General features: G+C 49.7%; 1 non-coding gene across 1 annotated transcript; it reads right to left on the bottom strand.

Moving 5' to 3' along the window:
* Positions 1–2648: 2648 nt before the first annotated feature.
* Trnas-cga (transfer RNA serine (anticodon CGA)) lies at positions 2649–2723 on the bottom strand. Its single transcript has one exon. It is a non-coding gene; the product is annotated as a tRNA-Ser (tRNA).
* Between the last annotated feature and the right edge of the window lie 4457 nt (positions 2724–7180).

The raw sequence follows: 7180 nt of genomic DNA on the forward strand, positions 1-7180 counted from the left end.
AACACGGTACCATAGTTCATCGAAAGTAGTGACTGGCTGGCTCTGAGCACTGTGGGACTTAACTTCTAAGGTCATCAGTCCCCTAGAACTTAGAACTACTTAAACCTAACTAACCTAAGGACACCACACACTTCCATGCCCGAGGCAGGATTCGAACCTGCGACCGTAGCGGCCGCGCGGTTCCAGACTGTAGCGCCTTTAACCGCTTGGCCACCACGGCCGGCAGTGACTGGCGTATTGTGACGAGCCAGTTGCTCGACCACCATTGACCAGACGTTTTCAATTGGTGAGAGATCTGGAGAACGTGCTGACCAGAGCAGCAGTCGAACATTTTCTGTATCCAGAAAGGCCTGTACAGGACCTGCAACATGCGGTCGTGCATTATCCCGCTGAAATGTAGTGTTTCGCAGGGATAGAATGAAGGGTAGAGCCACAGGTCGTAACACATCTGAAATGTAACGTCCACTGTGCAAAGTGCCGTCAATGCGAACAAGAGGTGACCGAGACGTCTAACCAATGGCACCCTATACCATCACGCTGGGGTGATACGCCAGTATGGCGATGACGAATACACACTTCCAATGTGCGTTCACCGTCATGTCGCCAAACACGGATGCGACCATCATGATGCTGTAAACGGAACCTGGATTCATCCAAAGAAATGACGTTTTCCCATTGATGCACCAAGGTTCGTCGTTGAGTACACCATCGCAGGCGCTCTTGTCTGTGATGCAGTAAATGCAGCCACGGTCTCCGAGCTGATAGTCCATGCTGCTAAAAGCGTCGTCGAACTATTCGTGCAGATGGTTGTTGTCTTGCAAACATCCCCATCGGTTGACTCAGAAATCGAGACGTGGCTGCACGACCCGTTACAGCCATGCGGATAAGATGCCTGTCATCTCGACTGCTAGTGATACGAGGCCGTTGGGATCCAGCACGGCGTTCCGTATTACCCTCCTGAATCCATGGATTCTTTATTCTGCTAACAGTTATTGGATCTCGAACAATGCGAGCAGCAATGTCGCGATACGATAAACTGCAATCGCGATAGGCTACAATCCGACCTTTATCAAAGTCAGAAACGTGATGGTACGCATTTCTCCTCCTTACACGAGGCATCACAACAACGTTTCACCAGGCAACGCCGGTCGACTGCTGTTTGTGTATGAGAAATCGGTTGGAAACTTTGCTCGTCTCAGCACGTAGTAGGTGTCGCCACCGGCGCTAACCTTGTGTGAATGCTCTGATAAGCTAATCGTTTGCATAACACAGCATCTTCTTCCTGTCGGTTAAATTTTGCGTCTGTAGCACGTCATTTTCGTGATGTAGCAATTTTAGTGGCCAGTAGTGTATATGTGCATATACCTATCCTACAACTTCCCCCATCAGAGTGTACAAGTTAGTATCTAGAGCTTTTTTGAACACTCGTATCAACTAGTACAGTAAGTAATCAAACTTTACCTATACTGCCTCCTCCTCTCCAGTTGCAGTTCAACACATAGAACATATACACGAACTTGAGGTGTACTTTGACTAGGATTGGAAAGATAGTCAGCTGGTGCATTGTAGTGTAATCAACCCGGACGTTTGCCTGACGTAATTTCGGGAAATGCAAGTTAGTATTGAGACCTTTTGTAAACAATGGTGTCGACTACTACAGTAATGGAAATTAACCTACCCCTTGATATACATTTCAATGCCTAGGAGATTTTATACAAGTTACAGGTCTGGTGTGACTATGCTGGAGCAGATAGTCGCGCATGGCCTTACAGAAGCAACCATCCCAGCAGTAATTTAGACACGTAGAAACTAGTATAGAGAAATTTTAAATAGTGGTGTTAGTTACTACAGTAATGGAAATTTGCCTACCACGAGATACAGTCCGAAACCTAGAATATTTTACACACGTTTCATCCCCCGGACGTTTGGTTCAAATGGCTCTGAGCACTATGGGACTTAACGTCTGAGGTCAGCAGTCCCCTAGAACTTAGAACTACTAAAACCTAACTAACCTAAGGACAGCACCCGAGTCAGGATTCGAACCTGCGACCGTAGCAGTCCCGCAGTTGCGGATTGAAGCGCGTAGGACCGCTTGGCCACCACGGCCGGCTCCCGGACGTTTGCCTGAAGTAATTTCGCCACATGCAAGTTAGTACTGAGGCCTTTTGGCTGGCTCTGAGCACTATGGGACTTAACAGCTGTGGTCATCAGTCCCCTAGAACTTAGAACTACTTAAACCTAACTAACCTAAGGACATCACACACACCCATGCCCGAGGCAGGATTCGAACCTGCGACCGTAGCAGTCACGCGGTTCCGGACTGCGCGCCTAGAACCGCGAGACCACCGCGGCCGGCTCTGAGGCCTTTTAAAAACAATGGTATCGACTACTACAATAATGGAAATTAACCTACCCCCTGAGATACATTTCAATGCCTAGGAGATTTTACACAAGTTACAGGTCTGGTGTGACTATGCTGGAGCAGATAGTCGCGCATGGCCTTACAGAAGGAACCGTCCCAGCATTTGCTTGAAGTAATTAAGACACGTAGAAGTTAGTATAGAGAAATTTTAAATAGTGGTACCGGCGCATGGCCTTACAGAAGGAACCATCCCAGCATTTGAAACTTCCTGGCAGATTATAACTGTGTGCCGGACCGAGACTCGAACTCGGGACCTTTGCCTTTCGCGGGCAAATGCTCTACCAACTGAGCTACCCAAGCACGACTCACGCCCCGTCCTCACAGGTTTACTTCTGCTAGTATCTCGTCTCCTACCTTCCAGACTTTATAGAAGCTCTCCTGCGAACCTTGCAGAACTAGCACTCTTGAAAGAAAGGGTATTGCGGAGACATGGCTTAGCCACAGCCTAGAGGATGTTTCCAGGATGAGGTTTTCACTCTGCAGCGGAGTGTGCGCTGATATGAAACTTCCTGGCAGATTATAACTGTGTGCCGGACCGAGACTCGAACTCGGGACCTTTGCCTTTCGATGGCAAGTGGAGCACTTGCCCGCGGAAGGGAAAGGTCCCGAGTTCGAGTCTCGGTCCGGCACACAGTTTTAATCTGCCAGGAAGTTTCATATCAGCGCACACTCCGCTGCAGAGTGAAAATCTCATCCCAGCGTTTGCTTGAATTAATTTAGACACGTAGAAGTTAGTATGGAGAAAATTTTAAGTAGTGGTATCGGTTACTACAGTAATGGAAATTTACCTACCACGGTATACATTTTACATTTCGACACCTAGAAGATTTTACACACGTCTGTAGACTGGTTAGGATAGGACAGGTAGTCGGCCGTGGCCTTACTGGAGGAACCATTCCGGCATTGACCTGAAGTAATTTAGGGAAACCGTGGAAAAGGAAGATCAGTAGCCGGGTGGCGAGGCTAGAGCTGCTTCCGTCGGCGTTTCCGCATGTCAGCGCCATATCGACAGCCCTCCCTCCTACCCACCGCCTTTGTCGGCGGGGCGACACTTCCCGCCCGGTTCTGCTACTCCACACACTGCTTCCCTCCCAGCCAACACACACACACACACACAAGAGGGAGCAGGGAATCCGGGACTCGGGCCCGCTTCCCGCAGGACCATTAATCACGGCCGCCGAGGTGGCGAGGAGGCGGAAGAGGGGTCCCCGGGGACGCAGCGGATCCCGCCGAGAGAAGACGTCGTCGGCCGGAAGTCCCGGGACCTGCTGCGGGAGGCAGGAGGGAGCCGAGCAGCGCTGTCTGCAGAGCCCGCCAGACTTATCAACGCGCCCGTCCTGCGGGACCGGGGAGAAACGCCGAATCTCTGCGAACAGCGAGGACGAGAGATCGTAATTTCGGCCTCTCGTCCGAATTTAGGTCACCAGTCTGCGGGACTGTGATTTCACCTGCACGAGTATAAACCGCACTCCGTCAGAACAGGCCTCGGAGGCGCCGGCGGGACCGACCGACCGCCGTGTCGTTCTCAGCTGGATGTGGTGGGAGACGTGGTTAGCACACTGCTTTCCCGGCCGTTGTCAATTTTCATTACCGGAGCTGCTATAGTCTTTCGGTAAACTGAAGAGCGAACTAGCGAGTCCCCACCCCGTCAACCCAGCTACGTCACGAAGCGCTCCTACATGCTGTTTCACAACGTACTACCGACCCTGCCGCGGCGCGCGCTTGAGATCTGTGGCGACGCCGTGTACACATACGTCTCGGCTGCGTTTATTTGTAGACAAATGAATTAAGACCATAAGGAATACAAAAAACGATACCTTCTTCCGAAACACAATATTATAGAGTAAATACACTCCTGGAAATGGAAAAAAGAACACATTGACACCGGTGTGTCAGACCCACCATACTTGCTCCGGACACTGCGAGAGGCCTGTACAAGCAATGATCACACGCACGGCACAGCGGACACACCAGGAACCGCGGTGTTGGCCGTCGAATGGCGCTAGCTGCGCAGCATTTGTGCACCGCCGCCGTCAGTGTCAGCCAGTTTGCCGTGGCATACGGAGCTCCATCGCAGTCTTTAACACTGGTAGCATGCCGCGACAGCGTGGACGTGAACCGTATGTGCAGTTGACGGACTTTGAGCGAGGGCGTATAGTGGGCATGCGGGAGGCCGGGTGGACGTACCGCCGAATTGCTCAACACGTGGGGCGTGAGGTCTCCACAGTACATCGATGTTGTTGCCAGTGGTCGGCGGAAGGTGCACGTGCCCGTCGACCTGGGACCGGACCGCAGCGACGCACGGATGCACGCCAAGACCGTAGGATCCTACGCAGTGCCGTAGGGGACCGCACCGCCACTTCCCAGCAAATTAGGGACACTGTTGCTCCTGGGGTATCGGCGAGGACCAATCGCTACCGTCTCCATGAAGCTGGGCTACGGTCCCGCACACCGTTAGGCCGTCTTCCGCTCACGCCCCAACATCGTGCAGCCCGCCTCCAGTGGTGTCGCGACAGGCGTGAATGGAGGGACGAATGGAGACGTGTCGTCTTCAGCGATGAGAGTCGCTTCTGCCTTGGTGCCAATGATGGTCGTATGCGTGTTTGGCGCCGTGCAGGTGAGCGCCACAATCAGGACTGCATACGACCGAGGCACACAGGGCCAACACCCGGCATCATGGTGTGGGGAGTGATCTCCTACACTGGCCGTACACCACTGGTGATCGTCGAGGGGACACTGAATAGTGCACGGTACATCCAAACCGTCATCGAACCCATCGTTCTACCATTCCTAGACCGGCAAGGGAACTTGCTGTTCCAACAGGACAATGCACGTCCGCATGTATCCCGTGCCACCCAACGTGCTCTAGAAGGTGTAAGTCAACTACCCTGGCCAGCAAGATCTCCGGATCTGTCCCCCATTGAGCATGTTTGGGACTGGATGAAGCGTCGTCTCACGCGGTCTGCACGTTTAGCACGAACGCTGGTCCAACTGAGGCTCCAGGTGGAAATGGCATGGCAAGCCGTTCCACAGGACTACATCCAGCATCTCTACGATCGTCTCCATGGGAGAATAGCAGCCTGCATTGCTGCGAAAGGTGGATATACACTGTACTAGTGCCGACATTGTGCATGCTCTGTTGCCTGTGTCTATGTGCCTGTGGTTCTGTCAGTGTGATCATGTGATGTATCTGACCCCAGGAATGTGTCAATAAAGTTTCCCCTTCCTGGGACAATGAATTCACGGTGTTCTTATTTCAGTTTCCAGGAGTGTAATATTAACATAAGAACGGAAGTCAGGATTCTACTACAAACATAGGACTGACTGTTCATGTGAATTGAATGTATCTTCCTCTATTGCTATTCGTAAAACGAACCCCATATAATGCAATCAATAATTAGAATTTAAGGCTTGTTCCTACTTTGTGTTTCTACTAAAAGGTAGAAGTTTTCTTTGAAGGACTACGTTGAAACGGGGCGAGGTAGTGCAGTGGCTAGCACAGTGGACTCGCATTCGGAAGACGATGGTTCAATCCCGCGTCCGGCCATCCTGATTTAGGTTTTCCGTGATTTCCCCTAAATCGCTCCGGGCAAATGCCGGGATGGTTCCTTTCAAAGGGCACGGCCGACTTCCTTCCCCGTCCTTCCCTAATCCAATGAGACCGATGACCTCGCTGTCTGGTCTCCTCCCCCAAACAACCGAACCCCAACCCAACTGCATTGAAACTTAATTATTCTTGCAACACGAAGAGTGTTCAAAAAGTAAGCAGAAATTTATAATTTTGTGTGTTCTGTTAGTCCGATTGGCACTGCTTTTTTATCACTGTCTTCGTAAACATGTCTCAAAAGTATGTGTACAATGTTATGCGTATTGGGTATTTACTCTGCTGTCAGCTGTCAAAAAGGTTACATGTGTTGTGGTAGCATCAACGAATATTTGTTTTGTATAAAAATGGATTAGAGAACCTGTATTAAATTTTGTTAGAAGAATGGAATTTTTAGAAATGTTAAATATTGCTTTTGGTGAACCTGTTATGAGTAAACCAAGGGCATACAATTGGTACAATAATTTCAAAGCAGGCCTTAAAGGACAGCGGTTTTACAAGCTTGGATGAGATTAAAAATGCACAGTTAAGAGACCTATAAACTATCCCGAAGAAACAGTTCGTAAAGTGTTTCGGGAATTGGAGAAAGCACTCGCACATGTGTACAGTATGTAATGAGGAATGTTTTGAAGAGGATAACATTGCTGTAGATTAACAAATAAAGTTCTTACCGAAACATAAAAGCCGGCCGGAGTGGCCGTGCGGTTCTGGGCGCTACAGTCTGGAACCGAGCGACCGCTACGGTCGCAGGTTCGAATCCTGCCTCGGGCATGGATGTGAGTGATGTCCTTAGGTTAGTTAGGTTTAAGTTGTTCTACGTTCTAGGCGACTGATGACCTCAGAAGTTAAGTCGCATAGTGCTCAGAACCATTTGAAACATAAAAATTAATATGCGAACGCACCTCGTAGGTCAAGCTTTTTGCTTAGAAGTCCAGAATCGGTGTACATGTTCTGAAGAAAATTTCAGTAGTGTTTGGAATAGATATTGGGCACATGTTTTAAGCAATTTGTCTTAGAATCAGTTGAATTGTGACCGAGATAGAGATTTAGTGTTCCATAAGCATAAAAGGTTTTACATGATTTTGAAACTGTCTATAACGATGGGTTTCCTCCCAAAATTATTAGTTTTCCTTCGTGGCGATTCCAGTAAACCA

Source organism: Schistocerca cancellata, chromosome 12 (genome assembly GCF_023864275.1).
Source record: "Schistocerca cancellata isolate TAMUIC-IGC-003103 chromosome 12, iqSchCanc2.1, whole genome shotgun sequence".
Classification (NCBI taxonomy): domain Eukaryota; kingdom Metazoa; phylum Arthropoda; class Insecta; order Orthoptera; family Acrididae; genus Schistocerca; species Schistocerca cancellata.